This window comes from Hippopotamus amphibius, chromosome 10, assembly GCF_030028045.1.
Source record: "Hippopotamus amphibius kiboko isolate mHipAmp2 chromosome 10, mHipAmp2.hap2, whole genome shotgun sequence".
Lineage (NCBI taxonomy): Eukaryota > Metazoa > Chordata > Mammalia > Artiodactyla > Hippopotamidae > Hippopotamus > Hippopotamus amphibius.
The window spans coordinates 31,377,930-31,405,335 of NC_080195.1; the positions used below are offsets into that span (position 1 = coordinate 31,377,930).

Here is a 27,406-nt window from a genome sequence, read left to right on the forward strand (position 1 = left end):
GTTACCCTGAGCTGAAACCTCTATGTTCCTCGGCTCTCTAGTATCGCTCCGGCAATAAGCCAACAATGTGAACTGTGTGCCGAAAACAACCCACGCCAGGGGCCAGTAATGGCTCCTGGGACACAAAGTGTTGGAGGGGCTCCATTTGAAAATATTGTAGTAGATTTCACTGAACTCCCCCACTTTCAGGGCTATAAGAACCTGTTGGTATTTGTATGCACATTCTCAGGGTGGGGAGAGGCCTTTCCCACCGGTACAGAAAAGGCGCGAGAAGGAGCCCGGCTCCTTCTAAGGGAGATCATTCCCCGATTTGGAATTCCAATTACCATAGGGTCAGACAATGGGCCTGCATTTGTGGCAGAAATAGTACAGTTAATTGCCAAAGGATTAAAAATTACTTGAAAATTGCATACGGCTTATCATCCACAGAGTTCAGGGAAAGTAGAGCGAATGAATAGAACTTTAAAGCTACAACTAAGCAAGTTATGTCAGGAGACTCATTTACATTGGGATCAACTGCTACCTATTGCCCTGCTGAGAATTAGGACAACCTCCACAAAACAGACTGGGTTTTCTCCTTTTGAAATTCTTTACGGGCGACTGCCCCCTATAGTTAAGAGCATAAGGGGAGATTTAAAAGAAATAGGAAATATCACTTTAAGGCAACAAATGCAGGCTCTTGGCTCGACCCTAACAGATACACATCACTGGGTTGGGGAACGACTGCCTGTAAGTCTAACTGCTGACGTCCATTCCTTCAAACCCGGAGATACTGTATGGGTGAAGGAATGGAATGCCCAGACTTTGAAGCCTCTCTGGAGGGGACCATTTGCTGTTATTCTATCCACTCCTACTGCAGTAAAGGTGGATGAGGTGACACCTTGGATTCACCACAGCAGAATGAAGCCGGCCTCTCCAGACTGGGAGTGCGTCCCTGATCCAATGGCCCCATGTAAACTGACTGTTTGAAAGAAACAAGTTGCAGCACTTAGAACCCTGGAAGACAACAGCCCTGCCTCAGTCACTCCGGAGGCTGACTGATCTACGCACGGTGGAAGCCTGAGAAAGGACACCACAGCAAAAGGACAGATAAGACAATTATTACCTCCCATTTTCTTAATTCTAGCTACACTTTTAGCACTAAATCTAGCTGTGGGATTAGCGTCTACTGCCCCTGAAGATTGGACATGGGGGGAAAAGGACTTTACTCACGCTGTTTTTCCTCGTGCTTATAAGTTGTTTGCTTGCTATTGGATGCTTGGGATAATTGTTGTGATAGGAAGTACCCAAAATCCCTATTTCCCTATCAAGCTGACCATTAATGTGACTAGATCGGCTACTCCTTTTTTGTAAAGTTTGATGCTTGCCAAGTCATACCCTGTAAAAATCTAAATGCACAAAAACAACTTTCCCTGGTAGATAAATACCTCTGTCCTGAGGCAGATAATAGCATGGGGCCACCTTGTCCGACTTGGAATGACATATGGTGGACCATTCAGCATCAAGGGTGGACAGCCAGCACAAGTCCACTCAGGTGGCAACTTAGGCGGAGATGGGAAGCCCGAAGCCAAAATTACATATTTACAAAGGAACTACACCCCCTAACTGCCAGCCATTACAATGTAATCCGATAATCCTTTCTATTAATAACCCCGCTGAAAAAACACCTTCCCTGTAGTAGCCCCTCAGACTTATGGACTAGGAGCTAATATGTCTGGAAGGGACCCCCGGGGAAAATTCAAAATAGTTTTAGTCAGCGGTCCAGTAGTTAAATCTACTACCATAGCACCTAACCCAAAAAGAGAGACATCAAAACGCCAGCCTGTAAATAATCCAAAACAAGTAAAGGTGATTGAAGTAAAGGATCTGAGACAGACCCTAGAAATTGAAACAGGATACGGGGGGCCAAATGCCTGGATAGAGTGGGTAAAATTCTCAGTGTTGGCCCTAAACAAAAGCGACTGTTATGCATATGCTGCAGGGCGACCACAGGCACAGGTAGTCCCGGTCCCTCTCGTATGGGACAATGATCGTTCCGGATTTGGTTGCTTGATGGCACTCTATCAAGACAAAAAAGCCTGGGGAAATGAGACATGTAGGAGTTTGGCCCTGCTTGACCCGGCGATCCTTGAACCAGACCCGAGGGTAACACCCACCTTCTTGGTGGGAAAGGTGAACTACTTTTCGTGTCTCTCTAGATGGGGAGAAAAGTTCACTACTCCTGTGGGAGACCTGTCAGACTGCGTAAAGCCAAGAGACGTGTCACACGAACCGGGATCCAATTACTCTAACTTAAATATTCCTCGGGCTGATGTCTGGTGGTACTGTGGAAACCAGGCTCTCTTGGACAGATTGCCCACCGGATGGACGGGAACATGTGCCTTGGTTCAATTGGCTATACCATTCATCCTGGCATTCCGTCCCCCTACAAGGGCCAAAAGATCCACACCGGGATCTTTCGACCCAGAGGTATATCTAGGCTCAATAGGAGTGCCCCAGGGAGTCCCCAACGAGTTCAAGGCCAGAGATCAGATAGCAGCAGGATTTGAGTCGTTCCTTTTCTGGTGGGTAACAATTAACAAAAATGTAGATTGGATAAACTATACTTACTACAACCAGCAAAGATGTATTAGTTACACTAGAGAGGCCCTAGAAGGGGTGGCTAGCCAGTTAGATGCCACTAGCCGCGTGACCTGGGAAAATAGAATTGCCTTAGATATGCTGTTAGCAGAAAAAGGGGGAGTATGTGTCAGGCTGGGAGGAAACTGCTGTACTTTTATCCCCAATAACACCGCCCCAGATGGCACCATAACTAAGGCCCTCAAAGGATTATCATCATTGGCAAATGAACTGGCTAGAATTCAGGAATTAAAAACCCTGTTACTGGCTGGCTGGAAAAATGATTCTCAACTTTAGGCGGTTACAAGACTCTAATAATAAGTGTGCTCACAATATTGGGAATTCTCCTATCACTTCCCTGTTTTGTCCCCTTAATTATATGGATAATTTCAAACTTCACTGGATATTTAGTTGAGAGGAAAATGGCCACCCATGTGATGGTGCTATGGAAATATCAACCAGTAAGTCAAAATGAAAATGATGTTATTGGACCTTAAGTCAGATCCAAGCATCAAAGAGGGGAATGAGGCAGGTTAATAACAAAAACAGGGAAGGACAAGGCAAACATAGGAAAATGCAAGCCCCAGGGAATAAATAACTTATGGCCTCTTTCACAAGACCCTGCCAGGGGCAGCGCAAACATCTGGGTCAACAAGATAAGAAAAAACTAACGTATGCACTCTGGCTTCTGTACATTGCTTCTACATAGATAAACATAGCTATAGGCTCCCAAAAGTGTGGGAACTGGTCTATAAAAGGAGAAGCTCTCCTTTGGTTCGGGGCTCAGTCTTTGGATGTGAATCCACTGGGCCTGTACCGGTACAATAAACATTGCTTCCTGCATTATAAGTCTTGGTGTCCTGCCTACCTCTACTGATTCCTCGAACAAACCGAAGCTCAGGTCCTTTTCCAGGCTCACGTGTTGTTGGATAAATTCAGGTCCCTGTAGCTGTATGGTTGAGGTGCCTGTTTTCTTGCTAGTGGGCAGCAGGGGACCACTCTCATCTCCTGGAGGCCATCCTCAAGTCCTTGCTATATCTCCTTCTCTGTATGTCCCCTTACAAAATAGCAGCTCACCTCTTCAAGGCCAGCAGGAGGATCTCTCTGTTCAGCCAGGACCCAGTCCCTCCTTCAAGGGCTTATCCAGGATAGTCTCCCTTTTGACTAACCTGGAGTTAACTAATTAGTAATCTAATCATGGAAGTGAAATATCATTATACGCACAAGTCCCACTCACACTTAATGGGGGGGGGATTGATTATACCAGACATGTGCACCAGAAGGTGGAAGTCTTAGAATTCTTCCTGTGTCACAGTCCATTTCTCTCTTCCTGCTGAGTTCCTTTAGATATACACACACATCTCTGTACAAAATACCTCTTGAACAGCTCCAGTCAGAGGTCCCACTGGCTTCTCAAAGCAAACATGACCAAACCTACATTGTCCTTTTTCTTCATTCTACTGGGCAGGTTGCAGCAGAAGTCCATAATACCTCACCACATCTCTCAGCCAAAATGAGCCCTTCCGAGAAAGGGAATTTTGAGTGGTTCATTTGATCATGAGTGATGGACACTCATAACACCTGAAAGGAAGGACACAGCCCTGCTCTTCTAACCAAAGCTGATTGGACCAGGAATTGGTGTATATCCTGCAGGCGACCGCATCCGGGTGAGATGAGTGAGAGCCAGCTACATTAAGTGGGTAGCGATAAAAACACATTTCATACAGCGGAGGGTACACTGACCTCATCAAAACTACTCTTTGAGTCATATGATGTTTCCTTCCCAACCACAGAAATTACCTTTCTGGAAATTATCATATTCAGAAAAATCAGTCTTTAAGATTGTTACCGTAATCAATGCAGAGTAGGAGGGAAAGAAATGGTAAATGGTCTTACATATTCATATTAAAACCATCGTAAATAAACATTTAAAAGACTCCCACCTCCGTAAAATAAAACCAACAGATACAATAACATTAAACTTTTCCTTCTGTATTTTTTTTTTTCTGAATCACTTGTTCAATTCTTTAAGAAACATGCTACCTATGCATGCCCCCTGAGATGGATTTTTTTCTCACAACTTTTATTCTGTGCAAAAAAAATTCCTCCTTCTAAATCTCTTAAACAAGCCTTTTGTGACTGAAATGCAATGCATTTTGACCTCTATTCTCCTGTTTTGTTTTTGCAAGTCATGGGAAAAACAACAGACTGTCCTTCACAGAGAATGTATTGATTGGGATCTGTTCTTGCCTGGATCTGGCCTCCAGTGGATGTGACAGCCAGCAAAGCATAAATGGGACTTACCTCTCTGCACGTCCCCAAGCTTTACTTAGAGACCATACACTTTCTAGCTTGCTCGCCCGCTGGCATTTACATTTTAGGTTAAGAGTGTCAGGCTTCTGGAGCTTCCAAATATACAGAATGGTCCTAGTGCTGCCTCCAAAGAATGGAGCAAAGCAGAGGCAGGAGCACAAAAATGATGATGGGAAATCAGACGCAATCAGTGGGTATTTGTTTAAATGTTAGTCAGCTCTTTCATTCTGGTACCACATTCAACACCTTCTCTGGTTTTATTTATTTATTTTTTTTCCTGCAAGGTCCGAGCAGGGTGCCAATTCTGTAATGATCCAATCCTCAGGCTATATAACAATGTATTTGTTCATGTCAGAAGCACGGCTGACTTTGCCTCACAGATTGTGCTTCAAAACAGTTCTGTTTCTATCAGAATTTCCCTAATTGAAATATATGTTCGATGCAGTAAGGGTGGAATACTCTTTAGACATTCAAGAGTACCTGAGTACTGAGAAAATAAGTCTGGAACAGGAATTATGTGGTCTGTATCCTGTTACCCATTCTGATGCTACCTAACTTTATAGTCATAGCTCTGCACAAGTCACAACCTATAAAGACTTTTATTTAATTAAGTGCAAAGTGAGAAGTGTTGGAAACTAGACTCCCTCAGTTCCATAAATTCTTTACAGAGCATTCGGTGTAACTTAATCAGTGAGTCTGGGTTGGGAAACATTAGAGGCTCCACTATATTTTCTTTGCCATATATTCTGGAATTGGGACCTCACCTATTTTTTTTTTTTCCAATGTGCAGAAATATTAACAAAGCTGTATTTCCTAGCACTGGAGAACTGCTTTATGTAACCTTATCTACAAAATAATACCTTTCCTTCCACTAAAAACCTTGACAGAAACAAATCTTTTGGCTGTAAGGAAACCAATGGCTGCAGAAACCCTTGATCAATTGGGTCAGATCCCAGCAACAAGGTCCCCAGTCACAGGAAGCTGGGCAGCGGCACCTTGACATTTACAGCATTGAGGTCAATATGCAATTACAAAACAAAACAGCAGGATGTGGACAGTTTGGCTTGAAAGTGCATTCTTAATCCCTCGGCAGATTTCCTGGGGAGGAGCAGAGTCCTCCAAGACAGCATTCTTCTGCTAGGTGAGCTGAGCTGGGCTGTGCGGCGGTCCAGTCCTACTCAACGGGAAAGAACACATCTCAAAGGACACATGACTTCTTAGGACTGCCATTAGCTTAACATTACATTTATGACAACAAGATTCTTCTTATAGTAGGTTAAAAATCATACGTCATATATAATATTGCAATCCACAGTGACCCAGCCTCGTAGTATCTATCTGACAGCTGATATGCCTGACACCTATGGTTAGGTCCATAGATGTAGCTATAGCTGCAAAACTGCAAGCTGATGGACCTTCTCAGGAACAACCTAAAATGCGATGCCTAACACCTAATACAACATTAATACAAATGAATATTTAATGGCTATTGAAGGAAAGGATGAGTTAATCTTATTGCATGTGAACTGGCAAAACTTACTTAAACTCTCTTTGCTTTCAATTACCTCATCTGATAAAATGGGGATGACAATAAAATAGGTTTAGAGTGACAGGGAAGATTGAATTAATACAAAGAAAGTGCTCGATAAACATCAGCCTTTATAATCAGTTGCGGTGTTAAGATGTGTACACACATAAAACAAATGAAATTCGATAATGAAATGTCCAATTGCCCGTTATAGACACGTAGGAAATAAGGGAAGTAGGTGAAAGTGGGCTTTCCTGGGGTGAAATAGATAAAGCATAGAGACAGAATTAAGTACGAGAATCATCTGTAGGAGCTAGATTCTTACTCGGATGGAGCCAGGTGGTAGAACTGGAAGTGGCCGGGCAGATGGAGGGAGTAACAAAAGGGTCAGCCATGAATGAAAGTTTGGTGTCAGTTTACCATACACGTGGAATTTAGGAATCCCAATCAGCTTTAAACGTGCTGTAGAAATCTACACATAGAATGTTCAAATGGACATAGTCCTGCATGAGCTAAGTGACTGGCAAGACTAACTTCACACTACCCTGGGCACCCACATAAGCACAAACACCTCATCTTTAGAATCCATCGCAGTTCACAGGTCCCAGTCGCATCTTCCCCAGCATCTCAGAATCAAGGAAAAAAAACATGATCTCCTAACAATTTTGAAAATGTGTTTTTTAATAACACTAGATTGCGTCCTGATATTCATCCAGGCATTCTCAAATATGATCACGTAGGCTAAAATATAAAGCAAGAATAACTGTAATTGAATACTGGTATCATGCCATATGTTTTGAGGTTATCGCATTCTCAACTGAAGGTACCAGCAGTGATATAGAAAGTGAGACACAGGAAGTAGAATAGGGGTTATGCAACTAGAGGATTATAACACCGTAAAGGTCACCGTGAAGAATAAAGGGGGCTGAAGTACTAACATAAAAGAGAGCAGGGCTCTACCGGGGTCCCCAGGTATCATGACAATGTGTTACATTCATATTTATTCAGCACCTATCCGTTGTTTACTATGTGACATGATTCAGATACGGAATAAACTAGCAATAAACATGTGCTCAGTCTAGCTGTCTGTTTCATATTATATCATTCAGTGAATGGCATCTTTGTAGGGTATGAAAGGAAAGTACAAAGAGTGCTTAAGGACCCTGTCTCTACTGGGGACAGAATGAGCAAAGGTTTTATTAGTGTAACAACTACAGCCACCTGCACAGCAGGCAACTGGAACATCCTCCTACCGTTTTCTAAGAGGAAGCCAGAAATTCTTGTCATCCTTGGACAAAATCAGGGGGCAAGAGTGCTAAGTCCTGGGCTATGGCTGTGATGAGCTTCCCTGCATCCTTCACACGTGCTCCTTTCGCAGAAGGAGGGATGTGCAGAAGCACGTGTAAAGGATGCAGGGGAGCTCATTTGACCAAGCCCAACTCTCCAACACCTCCTTCTCACAGCCATCTGTGTGCATGAATAGACCCAGACCCAGACATACACACACCCACACTCACACACACGCACACGCCCCTGTCAAAGCCATTTCTTAATCTGGCGCAAGTGTCGCTCCACCTCCTCCTTCACAACCCAAGTCAGAGACAGAAGAGCTACAAGTTCATTACAAAAGGACGGGGCTGTGCCTGAAGTACTGGAAGAATATGTCCGTGTCTCTCCAGCCTGCTCAAGGGCAGAGACCCTGGATCTGCTGTTTTAGTCTTTCACAGAGCTATTCTCAGAATTAGAACAGGGACAATCCTCCAGGCTGAAATGAAATATTGCACAGGACAATCAGCTGTGGATGTAATATACCCCGTGCTCCCCAAGCTGTGGCCAATTTAGCAATTTCCATCTCACATAATAAATTGAAACACGTACCTATTGAATAGGTAAGTATCTCAGTGCTATATTTGCACTGGGCCATAAGGCATAAACAAAAGCACATACAGCCTGCTGAGGACAATGCCCCTTATTGGAGGGTAGTGTGTGCCTCAGATGAGGGGTCCCTGATGCCTTGAGAATGTACAGCAGCGGGGCTGGTCCAGTCTAGGGGTCAAGAGGGGCCTCTCTGTATAGGAGATTCCCAAGATGAAGGTTGAGAGGAGCTTATTGAGAGAGAGGTGGTGGGCAGGAATAATAGTGTTCCAAGCAGAAGGAACAGAGGAAGAGAGCAAGGGTGAGGGTGGGGAGAGATGCACTAATCCAAAATTCCAGTCCTAGAAGAATTTTGTCTGTTTGATCATAAATCCACTTCCTGTAAGTCTAATAATTATGTGCAGCTTCTCTAGCTCAATCATCCCTGAATGGCTGGCCACCACAAGTCAGGTGGGGGTCCTGGAGGACTGCTGGAATGACCCTGTGAGTATTTACTCAACCAGCCAGGCAACTGGCTGGCCTTTCTAGCTTCCCTTATGTCTTACATTGGGAGAGGTGCCGGTTGGTTAGGTACACATAAATTCAATCATAGTGTGAGGGGCATGGCGGGGATCTTGCAATAAATCCTTTTTTATTGTGAAGAATTAAGAAGAGTAGGATGAAGATTTTTATACTATGATGCAGCCAGTGCAGGTCAATGCCTTTCTTCTTTTTAGCAAAGCCTCCTTCCCAACCTGCCCCATGACCCATTCTATTCTCCTCAGCAGGCCTGCTTGTTCCCACTCATACCTGGTGGGCAAACACCCCACAAAGGCAGAAACATCAACATTTTAGATGATTAAAATATAGAACTAGTGAAGACTTTCACCCTATGAAAATGGACCCCCCCAAAAGAAAACCCTATAAAGAAATGGAGGAAATCCCCAGTGCTAAATAGGAAAAGAAACTTGGTGTACCCCCCTAAAAATAAAAAAAATTAAAAAAATTAAAAAAATTAAAAAAAATATATAAAAAATAAAATAAATAAATAAATAGGAAAAGAAGAAGAGGGAGCCCTAAAATGTGAGGGTGAAAATCCTGGAATGTTTTCTCTTCTGCGTTAGAACACAGAAGCTCTCTGTTCCTTTCCAACACTCCTAGTAATCTGGCTTCTCTTCGGTTTGGACAATAGGGAGCTTTGGCAGCTATCAGAGAGAGGGTGGAAAGTGAATTCAGGCTATTAGTCCCTTTTCTCTTTTTGTTTGGTGTGTCTTGAGTTGATAATGTCCTTTGATCAAGTCTCTGCTCCTTTCAAAGTGGCATTCTCTTCCTGCTTCAGCCCTACCTGGTTCTGGTACCCTCTCTCTTCATCTCTCTAGGCCTAAGCATGGTCTGTTACTAGTTCCTGGTTATGGTGTTGATCCTTGAAGATGCCCTACACTAGCCACAACATTGTATGCAATCTATCTTCTTAATGTTTCCGTTTGAATGTGTCATCTGTTTCCTGATACAGCTACAGATCTGAATTCTGTTCAGGATAGCAATGTGTTGATCTTAAGCCCAAACCAAAAACTTAGCTTACCCTATGCCCTTGCAGCCAAGAGTGGTCATGTGACATAACTGAGGCCAATGAGGGGCAACCAAAAGTTGTGGATGGTAAGTGCCTTCTGGAAATGTTCTTTAAAAGGGGAAGGACTGGGCTTCCTAGGTGGCGCAGTGGTTAAAAATCTGCCTGCCAATGCAGGGGACACGGGTTCGATCCCTAGTCCAGGAAGATCCCATATGCCGCGGAGCAACTAAGCCCGTGCACCACAACTACTGAGCCCATGTGCTGTAACTACTGAAGCCCATGCACTTAGAGCCCGTACTCCACAACAAGAGAAGCCACTGGCAATGAGGAGCCCGTGCACCACAATGAAAAGTATCCCCCCACTCACCGCAACTAAAGAAAGCCCACGCACAGCAAAAAATAAAAGACCCAACACGGCCAATAAAATAAATAAACAAATAAACAAATAAATAATAAATAAATAAAAGGGGACGGACTCAACTGGCTTGCCTCTCTGTTTGCCCTTGACCTTCTTCCTTCATGGACAGTGGATGCCATGCCCACATCTTGAGCATGAACATGAAAGCCACGTGCTAGGGAGGGATGAGCAGAAAGCTAAGGAGTCCAGGAGGCTTAAGGCACTGAAGTGGTACCAGCTTCGGACTTCCAATTTCCAGATGACTTATTACGTAAGAAAAATAGATCCGTATTTGGATGAGTTGCTGTGGTTGAGTTTCTGCCACATGCAGCCAATGCAGTGTTAACAAATACTCAGCACTATTCTCCAATTCTGCTTGCTTTAAGCTGGCTGTTTATATAATCTTCCTGATTTTTTCCTGTCCCAAAGTCTCACAACTCAAATTCTTTAATGGCTTCTCCAGTCTTTGAACACTTTCCTTCCTACTTCCTATTCCCAGGTGCCCTGATCTTGTACCTTTTCCAATGACCCAGCTGAAAACCAGACCCATTTTCTTGACCCCAGAAAGCTTTCTGGTCAACCTCCTTTGTTCTCAGCCTTTTGAAACAGCTCCAGAAGTCCAGACTCTAAGAAGAAAGTGGTACATGGCAAATTAATGTAATAAAATACTTGTTGGAGTCAGAATCAGACCATGCGGCGTTATTTCTCCGTTAATTTCTCTTTTGACCAGCGGCAAGTAGGTGATCTCTCTTTGGGTGAGATTTTACCATTAGAAAATATTGGATAAGTTGGTTTTACCTACGCAATAGAGTTGTTATGAGATTCAAAATCAAATAAAAATAGTTTCCAATTTTGAGAAAACAATTCCACAGCCAGCATACTAATTTAAGGATGATCGTTATTGGAACAGTGGGGAGATGGTGCCAGAGCACTGGGTAGGAGCCTAATGTGGGCCTGGAGCGGTTGGTTAAAATTCTGGTACTTCAGGGCTCCCAGGAGCTACATGGTGATGTTATTAACATTATCAGCCTCACTGGATTGTAGGACATTCACTACCTCAAATAAGCCTGTCTCATAGGCATTTGATTTTTTTTTTCTCACTGTAGAGATCTTAGCCAGTGGCATAATTGGAAATAATGGGCCCATAAATAAATTAGTTCAGAAACTACCTCATTATCACAGGATAAAAGAATCTGGATATTTGTTGCAATGCAGTTTACTTTCTCCTATGGAGCTGGAAAAAGGAGGCATCTGGTGGATATTTTCTTTTGTCTAAATCTGGCTTTCTCCCCACGTTGTCTGGCACTTTCTACTTGACCAAAGTCACGGGTAATTAGTCTCCATCCACTAAGTCACTGAAGTCCTCTGCAGTATTTCCTCAGGAATTAATTTAAGAAATGAATTTCCACCTAGATTTCTCTGCAAGTTGCCAACCAAGAGGACTTAGCAGAAGTGAGTGCTACACACGCACCCAGTGTTTATAGCACCAACAAAGGTCCAGTTAACATAAGAGGTGGTGTGGGAGGGCACTGGTGGAGCTTAGCCCTGCAGCTGGACAGCCTGGGTTCAAATCCCGTCTCTGCCACTTCTTATTGCCATGACCTTGGACATGTCGATTAATATCTCATGCCTCAGTGTCCTCTGCTAAAAAGTGGGAATAATAGGAGTACCTCTCTCACAAGGGTATCATAAGAATTGGATTACATTATAAGCAAAATGCTTAGACCAGTACCTGGCACATGGTAAGTGAGGTGGAAATGCAGGCCCAGTGTTCCAGATGACTCAATTATTTAAGCAAAGCTAGAAATTGGATTTTTATTGTGAGTTTAAATATCGGCACTTCATTTAAAAGCCTTCAACCACACACACAAAACAAAATATGTCAGGGTGTGGAATTCAGCCTGGGGGCCTCTAGTTTTATAATCTCTGAACTGGATAAATCTCCAGTAGATGCATGATTTCATGTAATCATTCCCAAATTCTGGGTCTTGGAACTTGAAGCAGGGCTGTACCTAGATATTGAACAGAAGGAATTGGTGTGAAAAAGAGGAAAACAAGCACCTGCTCTGTTCCAGCCTCGTGCCAACACTCAAAGAATACGATTTTATTACTTTCTCACAATAATGTGAAAGGTGGGCATTGTCATCTTCTTCTCACAGATGAGAGGACTGAGATTCAGAGAAACGAAGCAATTTGTTCAAGTTTGCGTGGCCAAGATGGCAGAACAGAGATTCAAACTCAGATCTTGTCCTAAAGCCCATGTGCTTGACCACCTTTTAAAATGACTTGTCAATTAAGCCAAAGAAATGATGGTAAGGTTTGCCACTGACATCATAAATTCCAAAATCTCAATGGCTTACTTCCAACAGGAAGTTTTCTCACTCATGTAAAAGCCAGATGTGTACTTCTAAGCAGTGACATCTTCTGTCTGATCATTCAGAAACCTGGTTCCTTCTGTCTCCTGGCTCAGCCATATTTCTATGGGATCACCAAGGAGGGGAGTGCGTGGAAAGAGCGTGGAGCACACTGAAACAGAGGTATTGATGAGTATCACTTCCAATCACTAGCCATGTCCCCGCATCCAGCCACACAGGGCAACAGAGGAGTCTAGCTATGGTCCAGAAGGTCAAGGAAATGGGTCTGGTAACATGTAGAAGTCCTTGCCGCAGAGGTCTGGCTGTCAGTATCCCACCTGAGACGTAATAATTTTTTACCCACCTAGATCCAGTGCCGCCTTCTTGAGCGGTGGTGGTGGTGATGGTACTCTTTGAAATGAGATGGTAGGAAAAAAAAAAAAAAAAGAAATGAGATGGTAGGATTTTCAGCCTATCTTGTCCATGAGATGATGATAAAGTCTCAGCAATAACTATTTTCTTGAGAACATATTTGGCTGCTTCTGCATTGCAAAGGCCATTTCTTTCTGATGGTTTATAACCTTAAAAAAGTTACGATGTGGACATTCCCTTAAATCCCATAATCCATCATCAACAATGGTATTATGTAGTAACTCCCACTTTTAAATTGAATTTTAGTGCTCTCCATTAATAGTTCACTAGGGAGAAATGACAAATCATTTCATGGCTCAAGAGCAGCAGACAGATGCGTTCAGCAAAAATAGGAGGTCTGGTATCAGTGGGGGGTGGACAAAACGTGTAGCCTTCAAATCGAGAGTATCTGCATTCATGTTTACAATGATATCATTTAGCATCACTAAGGGTCAGTAGCCCATTCTTTTTAGATGAGCAGCAAGACGTGTCTTCGTGTCATTGTTTCTATTTGCTCCATGTTTGTTTTATAGCAGTGGGTCCAGGAACCTTGGAAGTTTCATTTTTTGCTTCAAGGCAGGAGCCAATTTCTTCCTCTCATTTAAATGGAAGATGTTTCAGGATACCTAAGTTTCCCCTCCCTTGAGATTTTTCTTTCTTTTTAAACTCTTCAAGGAAGAATAGCACTTGAGCCTCAGTTTGTTGGAAAGATTCGTAAATGCATCTGGGATTTGGCTTCCTCACACAATGCCTTTTTTTAATGCAAGGAACATCCCCTTAGGACCTCTTCCACGCTCAGCACAGCTGCCTTTGCTTTCACCACAGTAGGAAGGGAGGTACAGGACAGCTGTCTTATGTAACCTCTATCCAGGGGCGCCTATAGAAAGAAGAAAGTGGTAACACTATGGTGATTTTTTAAAATCAATTTTTTATTGACATATAGTGGATTTACAATATTGTGTTAGTTTCAGGTGTACAGCAAAGTGATTCAGTTATACATATATAGAATCTTTTTCAGATTCTTTTCCCTTATAGGTTATTACAAAATATTGACTACAGTTGCCTGTGGTATACAGTAGGTCCTTGTTGGTTATCTGTTTTATATACAGTAGTGTGTATCTGTTAATTCTCAGATCCTAATTTATCGCTGCCCCCATGCCCCCTTTGGTAACCATAAGTTTGTCTCTAGGAGCAAGCCCCCACCCAATATAGAGGGACATCCACCCCTTGGTTTGTTTTTCCTTGACCTCCAAATACTCTGGCCACAATGTAAGAACAGGATATTTAATTAAGAGTCAGGAAAAGCAAAAGACATAATTTGTTTAGCAATAGGAAGTAAAGAAACTGCAAGTCCTGCCATCCACGTGAATCACATAATAAGCTGTTTGCAGCATCACTTTCAGTCCCTGGAGAGAAGGTTTAATCCCCTCTGAGTCCACAGAGGTCCATGGCATCACCACTTTCCTCTACCAGAAAATCAACTTACCCACCTGTTTCAGAACACCCCAGATATTAACCCTCTTTCTCTGCTGCTACACTCACCCTGAGAAGTTCCAGCACTCTGACTCCTGGCAATGTGGTAACATAAGAAAAAAGTCTTCATGTCCCCTTCCAGAGCAGGTATGCATAGTTTAAAATCATCTGCTCCTCCCTCACTCCTAAGAACTATTAGGCTGTAATGTCTGAGATCAGCTTGCCATCTGGTTGAGTTCCAGTGAGGGCTCTCTCCTGATTTGCAGACAGCCATCTTCTTGCTGTGTCTGCTCCTGGCCGAAAGGCTCCATCTTCATGATCTAATCCCCTCCCAAAGATCCCCTTCTCCAAATATCATCACATTGGAGGTTAGGGTTTCAGCATATGAATTTTGGGGGAACACAAAGATGCAGTCCGTAACAACACGTGGGATACCACTTCACACCCGTAGGATGACTGTAACGAAAAAATTTAAAAAGCAAAAAAAAACAAAAAGATGGCAAAGATGTGGAGAAACAGGGGCCCTCACGCATAGTTGGTGGGTCTGTAAAATAGTGCAGCTGCTGTGGAAAACCATATAAAGATTCCTCAAAAAATTAGCATAGAATTACTATTTGACCCAGCAATTCCACTCCTATGTATACACCCAAAAGGACTGAAAACAGGTACTCAAGCAGATAGTCATACACAAATATTCATAGCAGCATAATTCACAAAAGCCAAAAAGTGGAAACAACCCAAATGTCCATGAATAGATGAACGGGTGAACAAAATGTGGTCTATACACACTATGGAATATTATTCAGCCATAGAAAGGAATGAAGTTCTGATCCATGTTACAATGTGGATGAACTTTGAAAACTTTATGCTGAGTGAAAATGGAAGGCACAGAGGCCACATATTCCATGACTGCATCTACATGAAATGTATAGAATAGGTAAATGCGTAGAAACAGAGTGCAGAGTGCTGGTTTCCGGGTGCTGTGAGTAGGCAGGAATGGGAACCCACTGCTTAATGGGCATGGGATTTTCTCTAGGGATGAAGAAAATATCTTGCAACTAGATGGAGATGGTCCTTTGCGGAACTTTATGAATGCACTAAATGTTACTGAATTGTAAATTTTAAAGTGGTTGATTTTATGTTATGCAAATTTTACTTCAATTTAAAAATATAGGCTTTGTGTCTATTTCCAAACCCACGTGATTTTCTATTCCAATGATATGTGGCCAGAGGTCTCAACACTTACACCTCCTCTTTCCTCCTTTTGCCCTGTGTTCTGGGCTGAGTGTTTGTGTCCCCTCAACTGGGGACACAAAGGGATTGGGGACTCAATATGGATTTTATTCATATGTTGAAATCCAAACCTCCAATGTGATGGTATTAAGAGGCGGGGCCTTGGGGAGATAATTAGGTCATGAAGGTGTACACCACTGATTAAAACATGGGCAGAGGACCTGAACAGATACTTTTCCAAAGAAGACATACAGATGGCCAACAGACACATGAAAAGATGCTCAACATCACTTATCATCAGGGAAATCCAAATCAAAACCACAGTGAGATATCACCTCACAGCTGGCAGAATGGCCATCATCAAAAAAGATAAAAATAACAAGTGTTGGCAAGAACATGGAGAAAAGGGAACCCTCTTCTACTGTTGGTGGAAAGGTAAACTGGTGCAGCCACTATGGAAAACAGCATGGAGGCTTCTCAAAACATTAAAAATATAACTACCATATGATCCAGCAATTCCACTCCTGGGTATTTATCCAAAGAAAATGAAACACTAACTTGAAAAGATATCTGCACCCCCATGTTCATTTTAGTATTACTTAGAATAGCCAAGATACGGAAGCAACATAAGTGTCCAAGGATAGATGAATGGAGAAGGACGTGAGATATCTATATTATGTAGAAACAGATAGATATCACAATGGAATACTACTCAGACATAAAAAAAGATGAAATTCTGCCATTTGTGATAATATGTAAAGACCTCGAGGGCATTATGCTAAGTGAAATAAACCAGACAGAGACAAATACTATATGATCTCACTTATATATGTAATCTACAAGACAAAACAAACAAAGAAACAAACATACCTACAATCAAAAACCAGGCTCATAGATACAGAGAAGAGATAGGTGATTGCCAGGGTGGAAGGAGGGTGGGAGTGGGCAAAATGGGTGAAGGGGATCCAAAGGTACAAAATTTCAGTTATAAAATAAATAGGTCAAAGGAATATAACATATAGCATGGTGAATATAGTTAATAATATTGTATTACGTGTATGTAAGTTGCTAAGGGAGTAAATCTTAAAAGCCTTCATCACACTAAAAAAGAAAAAAAATGTACTATGTATGGTGACAGATGGTAACTAGACTTATAGTGATCACAGCATATGCAAATATCAACTCATTATGTTATGCACCTGAAACTAATACAATGCTATATGTCAATTACACCTCAATAAAAAAAATTTAGGAGGACCCCAGGAAGCTCCATCATCCTGTCTGGTCCTCTCTATTTTGTGAGGATACAAGGAGGAACAGCATCCCCGAAGAAAGCTCTCACCAGCATCCAACCATGCTGGCTCCCTGATCTCTGATGTCCGGCCTGTAGAACTATGAGAAATACATTTTTGTTGTTAATAAGCCACCCCGTGGATGGTGTTCTGTCAAAGCAGCCAGAACAGACTAAGACACCCTGCCACCTCACCAGCATTCTACCAGCTCCAGTTTCCACGTATCAAGTACCAGAGACTCACTTACCCTCTCATTTGGTCATCCTTTGCCCACCGCTGGCCCAGCCTACAGATGCTGGGACTGCTAGAGGCAGGACAGTTCAGCAGTTCCACTGCCTGCCAATGAAATATTGATTGATAAGGAGCCAAAAATAGCCAGGGTAGGCAGAATGTTTCTAAATAGAAACGTGATACACTTGCAAGTGGGCATGAAGCAGGATGTGGCAGAGCCCCAGAAAGACAGCAGATGGGTGGTTTAGACGCAGCTGCTGTCACTGGGGGGGTGAGACTTGCTGATTACCATAGAGATAGGGGGCAGTGAGGATTTATTTGGGGAGAACGTTTCAAGGGCACAGAGAATGTAAGTAGTCATTTCCCACCTGGAACTCAATAAAGGGATTATGACATCAGATTTGGGGTGATGGGCTGGGGATTAAGCTGAGGGTTTCCTGGAGTGCAGAATGCAGAGAAGCCCACAGTGCTGAGTACTCCCCTCAAGGAATGACTGATACCCCCGAAAGCATCAGAAAAGACTTAAGAAACAAGTTTACATGCTAGAGCGATTATTGCATTTTTTTCCCCAAACCTGTGGAGCAAAGAACTGAATTTAGTCACTTTCAGGAAATCATCAGCTTGTCAGCCTCATCCTTCCCTCCAGACTTGCACGGGGACATCTGTGGCATCACGTAGGGGAAGGGGCAGGGTCTGCACCTGGCCAGGGGCACGCTCTCCTCCACTAGCATCTACCGAGATGCAACTCATCACATCTGATCTGGGGTCACCTGCAAATTTTGTTTAGGCTTGTTAGCACCTCTGTGGAATCTGTAATTTACTTAAAATTACATCAGCCTAACCAGCGTGATGTTATTCGTGTGTTAGTGAAAACTATATTTTAGTGCAGTCAGTTGCTTTGTTCTGGAACTCATGCTCCTAGCACTGTGGGCTGGCATGCTCTCGGGGTAGCTGCTATTTTTTCTTTTATTTAAACAGAACAAATACATAGTGTTTGCTTGAGGCCAGGCACTGGGCTAAATGCTTTGAAAATACTAAGTCATATTCACCCATGAATAATACCACAATAGTTTATCATTTTTTGCCAACAACATCAAAGGCTTTAGGAACTAGCATGATGGGTTCTTATAGATGAGATTAGCGGTACTCAAAGTGCGTGGCATGGCTAGACTACTGTAGAGACACCCTCACTTTAGAGTGAACATCTAACCACATTTGCAACCTTTTTTCTCAAGGAGCGCATTTGAGTTTGGGTCTTTACATGGTCCTGTGACCAGCTTTAGGATCAGAAGGTTCTGGTTGTAGATTTCCTACTCTGGTGATAACAGACTCGTGTCTTTAGAATATTGTTTGATCTGCCCTGGGTGAGCTTTCTATACAGAATTGGTTTTGATGAGCATTCAGGTTAGAAAGCTGGAGTTGATCACATCGTTTTTTGCCTACTTGTTAACCAAAAAGTTTTTTAAGTAAATGTCCTAATGTGAGGACGAGTTTGGGCTGACTTGCTTTCATTAAAATCTCGTAGCAAGATTGTGAAGCTATAGCTAATCCCCAACCATCTCAGACTTTTAGGCAGCTATTATTACCCACCAGGATGAACCCGAACTGACTTCAGCAGTGTCATAGCACCAGGTCGGTGTCTGGCCTCCAGCGAGAGTGGGCCTCTCACCATTTGGAGCTATATTCTCTCACCACCAGGGTGAGATCGCCTGGGGCCCTCTGCCTCTTGGGATTGCAACATCGTGTGTATCAGACACCTGAGCAATGACTCTACTGTTCCCCAAGGGCATGCGGGACCTTATTCGTAGAACTTTTCTCTTATTCTTTCTTGCTCTAGTGCCAGGAGGAGTGCTCCCATGGTGGCTACTTTCCTGGTTCCAGAGAGAACATTTCTCCTCTAACAGCATTTACCCCTTGATGGCCTGAGTACCATCTGTGAAGCTACTAATACCCCACCCCCACCCTAAGTGTGGTAGCCGTAATCTCTGTCTCCGGGTCTTCACATCCTTGTAGTCCCCTCCCATACTGGACCAAGGTTGGTCTGTGGAACCAATAGAAAGCAACAAAAACAAAGGTACGTCCCTTCCAATATCAGGTAATAAAAGACACAGTGGTTGCATTTTGCCTGCTCTCTCTCTCACATCCATGGCTAAGCACTTCCAACCCACTAAGAGGAAAATAAACTGCCCCTAAGTCAAATGCAGTCTTGACCCCAGGAAAAGAGCTGTAGAGCCACATCAAAAAGGGCCTTCTGGGACTTCCCTGGTGGCTCAGTGGTTAAGAATCCACCTGCCAACGCAGGGGACACAGGTTCGATCCCTGGTCCGGGATGATCCCACATGCCACAGAGCAACTAAGCCCGTGCACCACAACTACTGAGCCTGCACTCTAGAGCCCGCGAGCCACAGCCACTGAGCCCACATGCCAGAGCTACTGAAGCCCGTGAACCTAAAGCCTGTGCTCTGCAATAACAGTAGTCTCCACTTGCTGCAACTAGAGAAAGCCCACACATGGCAATGAAGACCCAACACAGCCAATAAATAAACAAATAAATAAGTTTATTTTTTTTAAAAAAGTGCCTTCTTGTCCCAGGGACACTGCTGGTGAGGGACCACCCTTGGGTTCCAATATTTACTAGAAATATTGTAACTAGGAATCCAGGCACCTGCTTGCCATTCTCATAATTTTTTTTTCTCCTTCACCAAGAAGAGAAATGGCTATTATCATTATTTGAGTCACAGTGATTCAGCAAATTCATGACTTTTCAAATCCATCCATTTCCGCACTGACCAGAGTAACCTAAAGCTTTCAAGTGTGTGGCAAGGTCAGGTCGTGGTATTGGGGTCTTGCAAGCAGGGACAAGTACAGTTATGTAATGGGGAGGGTTCTTGCCCTTATGGGTTCCAGGCCCGGATCTGGTCTCTTACTGTGAGACTTTGGAAAAATCATAGTCTCTTTAAGTTTTAGTTTATCATCTGTAAAAAAAAAAAATAGATATAATAATCCATGCTCTACAAAACATAGAGGTGTTTTTTTTTAAGCTCTTTATTGGAGTATAATTGCTTTCCACTGTTGTGCCAGTTTTTGCTGTACAACAAAGCGAATCAACTGTATTCATACATATATCCCCATATCCCCTCCCTCCCACGACTCCTTCCCATCCTCCCTATCCCAGCCCTCTAAGTCGTCACCAGTCATGGAGTTGATCTCCCTTTGTTATGCAGCAGCTTCCCACTAGCTGTCTGTTTTACATTTGGTAGTGTGTGAATGTCAGTGCTACTCTCTCACTTCATCCCGGCTTCCCCTTCGCACCCCCACGCCCACCCCGTGTCCTCAAGTCTGTTCTCTACATCTGCATCTTCATTCTTGCCCTGTCACTGGGTTCATCAGTACCATTTTTTGAGATTCCATATATATGCGTTAGCATACGGTATTTCTTTTTCTCTTTCTGTCTTACTTTGCTCTGTATAGAGTTTTTAAGAGAATAAAACGAGTTAAAATTACATGAAAGTGTTTGGTAAACTGTGAAATGCTACATAACCATGAAGGATTATTATTATTCATTCAGATCAATTCAAAAAACTCACATGTAAATTTACAAATTAGAAAGTCATTATGTGCTAAAAATATTGTTCCAAATCTAATTAAATTAGAACAATGGTTCATTTGTCAATTTGTATCTAAGTCTCCAAATAGCAACGTATGGGATGTAACTAACGAACAGGAATAGAGCAAAATAATAGGTTTGTTTTACAGCTAAAGCAACCACCTATATGTTCGTCGTCTTAATAACAATCTCATTCAGAATTTATTTTTCAAAACATGGGACAATGGTGCCTTATTAAGACCTGGCTTGCTCAGGCCCTTATAAACAGTGTTAAAATGTATACAACCTCTATTTGCATTGCACTTGACAGTTTTCAGGACGTTTTTAGTACATTTTCTCCTTGATTATCATAAAATACTTTGATGTTAAGTGAACACATTACCCAATGTATATACAAGTGAAGAAATTGAGCATCAGAAAGTATGAATGTCATTCCAAGGTCATACAACTGTTAATGCACCCATGGTGCAGCTAGAACTTGCTTGCAGGTTTTCCCACTTCAAGTCCTTATCCTTTCCCTTACAGCTCAGATATTGTGAACTCTATGGATGGGTGATCTTGACTATTCAGCCTCTCTTCCCACCCCTGTCCTCTCGGCAAACACACCATTATCCCCTCTCTCAGCAAATCAGCTAAAACCACCATTTCATGTTGGCCCCAGGGGAAAGATCCGCTAGGTTCTCTTGCCCAGTTTTGAGTTGGGATACTTTTGCAAATCACAGTAGGTTTTGTTTTGTTTTTTCAATATAAGAAGTGAAACCTTCTAGTGTCCCCAATCTTTGTATATTGTAGTATTCTGTGAGACCTTCCGTGGACATGAATTTATCCCCTGGAGCTCTGAGGAGCATAGACCCTGATTTGTCCTGGAAATACAGCTGGAGATGGCAGAAGTGATTCTGCACACCCAGGACAAGACCAAAGATGGTAGCAAAGAAGATTAATTCTTGGCGTCTGCCTCCTTGAGGGACTCCTGAGTAGAAGAAAGAAGCTGAATGTTCCCTTTCTTCCTTTCTTTTTTCTTCCCTTAGTTTATTCTTACTTTTAATCAGATCAGAAAATTGAAAGAAAAAGCATCAGGAAACATGAAATACATCCATGGAAGATGAGAATAATATTTTGTCAGGCATTAAAATTATGTAGTCTTAATAATGTAAGCATTGTTCATTGGTTTTCAAATTTTGGAGTTAACCTAGAAACAGATCACAAATCAGGAAGTAAAATTTCAACTACAAAGAGAAAAAAAGATTATATTAATGATTTGATATATTTTAACACGTTTTTCTAACGGCCTCCTCTTCTTCCCATTACCTCCCAGAAACAGAGATTCACAATTTTGAGAAGGGGCTGGGGATAAAACCTGCTCCTTGGACCTTTTCTTCTCTATTGGGTCGTCCTCTGCACTGAATAGACCCATTGTTGCCTGAAGTGACCCGAGTTGCATTGAAGCCTTTCACTTACTTCATGGTGTTTCATCCCCTGATTGGGAGTATAATCAGGAAATGATCCCATGGATCTTCTTCTCCCCCATTTCTTTTTTGCTAGTGTTTGAAATAGAAAAGAAATATAGCTTCAGTGATTCATAGAGACAAAGCCCATGGACGGCACTGCAGCTTCCTTTAGAGGATATAAATGGGCTGAGAGCACAAGGTGCTGCTGGAAGCATTGATTCCTGACAAAAATTTTTCATTTGATGGGGGATGAGGAGCAATGGAAATAGCTGAGTATATTCACAGGAGGCCTTAAAACAGCAAAACAGTGATTGGAGGATCGGGCTTCTGAAAAAGTGGGTATCCATTCTATGGGACAGCAAGGGGATTGAGGAGGTATTGAATAAACCCGCGGGCACACACACACACACACACACACAAACACACACCTGTGTGCACCGACCCGCAGTCCTAAACTTAAAAATGAACCTCAGAGGGCTTCCCTGGTGGCACAGTGGTTGAGAATCTGCCTGCCAATGCGGGGGACATGGATTTGATTCCTGGTCTGGGGAGATCCCAGATGCCTCGGAGCAACTAAGCCCATGCGCCACAACTACTGAGCCTGCGCTCTAGAGCCCCAGAGCCACAACTATTGAGCCCACATGCTGCAACTACTGACACCCTTGCCTAGAGCCCATGCTCTGCAACAAGAGAAGCCCGCGCAACACAATGAAGTGTAGCCCCTGCTCACCACAACTGGAGAAAGCCCACATGCAGCAACAAAGACCCAACGCAGCCCATAAACAAACAAGCAAATAAATAAACATAAAAAAAATGAACCTCAGAGGCAGCAGCCATTTATAACTCAGTTGTTTGGAACAACTTTTCAGACAAACAATACTCCGTAGTAGAGTTAGCCGGCTTGCACAGTCATAAAGGCCCACGTGCTCTTGAACACCAGTGTTCTCAAGGAATTTTAATATTCTGCAACATCCCTAAGGGAAACCGCCTTTCAGTTTTCTAAATCAGGAAATCCTTGCTTTTTTGCCCAAGAACAACAAGCATTAATTACATGTAAACCAGAGGGATTAAGTGAAGCAGTAAATACTGAAAGAATTATAATCATGAGAAATTTTAAGTACAAGGAGTGCTTGACAAACTGTGTGTTTAAGTTCAATGTAGGGCAATAAATGCTCACTGACCACATGTTATTATAAACTGGGCTTAGCCCCATCCTCCTTTCTCCATGACTCCCAGCTTAGATTTTAACAAAGGCTGGTTTCTACGTGGATGCCAGGAAAAGATATAAGATGACACCTTAATATAGGTGTGGGAGTTAGGTTAGTAGTTTGGGTGGACTTTTTAGCTCTTTTCAGAACCTTTCCAATCTGTACCACAGTGCTCCCCCAACTGTTCTTTAAAGATGAAGTCAGTGTCTGGGCCCCTTTCCTTACCCTTCTTCTGAAGTCGGCTGCTGGTGTCTACCTCTCTTGTTCCAAGGCTGGGGACCTCTACCATAGATTCAGTGGAAATCATCAAACTTCATGTTTTCACCTGGGGAGCATTTCCGATCCCAGCTCACTCACGGATGACTCACCCACCCATGGTCCGAGAAGTAACCAATCCAACCTCATCCAATCCCCAGTTCCTGGTGAGGACTGATTTATGTGTTCCCCAACCATCCCAGAGCATTTAAAGCCCTCTTCATTTTAACTTAATCGCTCAGGGGGACTCAGTCAGGGAAGAAGAAGATCATGTCCTCAAGGATGATTGAGTCCACGATGCTCCGGCAGGGCACCGGGAAGAAGCATGACCACGGCTGACGAGCATCCTGTGGTCAAGCCAGGTCCCAGTTGAGGGGAAAGTGCCTGGCTGGGTCCACAAGACAGTCTCTGAGCTTGTCTCACCCCAAGATCTACAAGCCAGTCGGACTGTGACGTTAGCTAAGAATCTGCTTTCTCTCAAATCGGTCAAACCCCCCTCTTAATCTTATCGTGATAACTGAAAATAAATGTGAATGTGCTTTAGAAAGTTAGAGCCGGGCTATAAATACCCAGCATTGTTTATGTTTACATCTCATCCCATGTTACAGTGTCAGTGAAAGCCACTGACGTGTCTTTCCATCCACGGCTCCGTTCCCTTCTCCGCCTCACTTTATGTGTGGCTGGGAGTCGAAATGCAGACAGAAACATATTAATAAAGGAGGCTGGCTGTGACCGTGGCTATAAATGGTTATAAATACGCTTTTGGCTTTCCCTTCCTCTGGTACAGATGACTGTGTGTCTTAAAATCCCTCTAGTGAGCTATGTTTTGCCTTAAAAAGCTGGTGCTCCAAAAATAAGGCTGGGTCTGAGTCATCAAGCTTTGGGACAGGGATATGGTGGAGGGGATGCAAGGAGGCATTTTCAGCGAAGATGCACAGAATACAATGGGAGGACTTTCTTGCGGGGATTGGCAACCTATAACCCACAGGCTAAGTTTGACCCTCTGCCTGTTTTGTAAATAAAGTTTTATTGGAACTCAGCACATTCATTCATTTAGGTCTTGCCATTGCTGCCTTTGTGCTAGGATAGCAGAGTTGAATAGTTGCAACAGACAATGTATTTGGCCTAAAAACTTAAAATATTGACTATCTGGCCCTTCAGATAAAGTTTGTTCATCGCTGCTTCTTTTCTAACATCTGTAAACATGCCGTGTTTTCCACATTTTTTCATACTTTGATTCATTTAGTAGCATACTCCCCAGTGAAGTACTTATGGCTTGTGTCTTTACACACCCAATTTGCTGATGAGAAAAAATGAAGCTCAGCAGGGTCATAGGAGTAGCCCCAACTCCATCATCTAGCAGCGGCCAGGAGGGACCGGCTCTGAGATTCCTCCGTGTCTGTCTGATCCCCTGTGCACCTCTGCTGCACATCAGCTTCTGAGTGGAAGCCTTCCCATTACATATGTGTGGGAGTGAATAATTATCTATCTATCTATCTATCTATCTATCTATCTATCTAATCTGTCATCTATCTACCTATCATCTATCCATCCATCCAATCGTCCATCCATTCATCCATCCATCCATCTGTATCTATTATCTATCATCTATCTATCATCTTTCTATCCATCCATCCATCCATCCATCCATCTATTGATCAATCTATCTATTGACCTAACTATCTATACATCCCAGCTTTATTGAGGTAAGTGGGATGAAGAATTGAAATGCAAGCTATTACACACGTGCTCCTCGTGACTGGCAGCAATCTTCTGCCAAAGTGTGTGCTTGACTTCATGCACCCCTTTCACCTTAATCACGTGTATTCTGACCTCCCTGACACATCTTGGGAGCAGGTCCTCAGAGCTATCTGATGGGCTGTGTCCCAGGCACAACTCTCACATTGTGCTTTTTTTTTTCCAGTCAACTGACTCAACACTGTACTAAATTAGAGTTCTGACTGTGCCCCTAAGTAGCTGAGGGACTTGGCCAAGTCAGTTGATTCTTTTGGGTCTAAGTTCTCTGTTTGTAATTATAAGTAGGTAAGTATAAAAACAAAAAAAACAACAACAAAAAACAAACCAAACCAAACCTCTCTAAATCACTGGCATCTTGAACACAGTTTCTCAGTTCTCCTCCTCGTCCAATACCAGGCACTGCAGCCAGCCTTTCTCCAGGCAGCTCCCATTGCTCCAGCAATCACAGGTATTCTCACTTAGGCAGGGAAGTTGTGTGGGGGCTGGGGAGACAGCAGGCAGAAGATGAGGCAGTGGTCCCACACTATTCTGTCCGTAGCTTTGTCTCTTCCACTTCCCCTGGGTCCAGATCCCTTAGTGTCACCAGTGCTTTTCGCTTACATTTCTTGGAAAACCGCAACTCTGCAAAGAGTCTGGCGAGGGGGCTGGTGTCTGTATAAAAAAGGGACAAAGAGAACAGTCACTTATTTTGTTACCAAAGAGTCCTCTTTTTCTTTTAGTGGAATGTGCTATTTTTAAGTCCCGTCCGCCTGTGTGGCAATTGCCCTGAACACATTTGAATAATGTCTCCGCATCCTTCCGCGATGCGGTGCAGAACGGCAACTTTGCACTTTGCATTTTTATTGTGATGAAGATATTTTATGACAGCATTGGAATCTCAACAACAAAAAATACCTGAAAACAAGGCATTTCAAGACCACTTATGCAGAAGGAAGGTGGTCCAGACTGATCTCCTCCTGGGAAATTTGTACCTGGGGTAGGTCTAGTCCCCAGGGCAGCAAGGAACCCGGGCAATCTGTAGAAGTGAGTGGCCACATTTGGAGCCATCTGGCAGCATCAGGTCAAACACAGGGAAAAATTGGCAACTCCCAAGTCAGCTACAGGGCCCTGCAATCTTCTTCTCTCTCCACTTGTCCTTTTTCCTTTTCCTACACCAGTTGATTGCCCTTTCAATGTGTATCATGCAGGTCCCAACCAATTGAAATACTTTAGCGTGGGGGAAGAGTTGGAAGAGATTGGAGGACCTCAAATTTCAAAGAAGGTCCTGGGAGGCAACCTGGAGATTTAGCAATTTCAGGAAACCGCCATCAATCACCCCTAGAGCTGGAGAAACACGAAGAGCTTGGGAGGTAGAGCTGTGCAGTGGAAGCTGGGCCCGTGCCAGGGGCCATGTGAAGGAGCTGGTCCCAAAGAGGGGTGTAGTTTGAAGGGAGCCAGTACCATGGGGGAGACAGTCCCTTCCAGAGATGCAGCCCAAAACAGGGAGGGCAGGGGAGAGAAATTCCCTGGACTCTCCCTTCCTTCTACCCTCCAGCCTCCTGCCAATAACTCGCATGAACTGGACCCCAAAACTTAGCAAGAGAGTTTTAGCAATATAGTTTTCATGGGTCAGCTTCTTGTAATGTAAGTCAGAGTAGAAAAAAGGTAGCGAAACTAATTTGAGAGAAACAAGCAGAAAAAAAAAAAAAAAGGACGTACCTTGGACAGCCGTTCATTCTGTCAACCTCTGCTACCCTTAAAGAAGTCTCGAGACGGCAGCGGCATGGCGGCCGGGCGCGAGCCGCCCAACCTTCCTCCTACCGGCTGCCGCCGCCGGAGTCGCCGGGGCCCCTGGGTCTGCGCGTGTGAGCCATGA

The 27,406-nt window shown here is 43.3% G+C and overlaps 1 pseudogene; it reads left to right on the plus strand.

Moving 5' to 3' along the window:
* Nucleotides 1-1,710: 1,710 nt before the first annotated feature.
* LOC130829812 (uncharacterized) lies at nucleotides 1,711-27,406 on the plus strand (annotated as a pseudogene).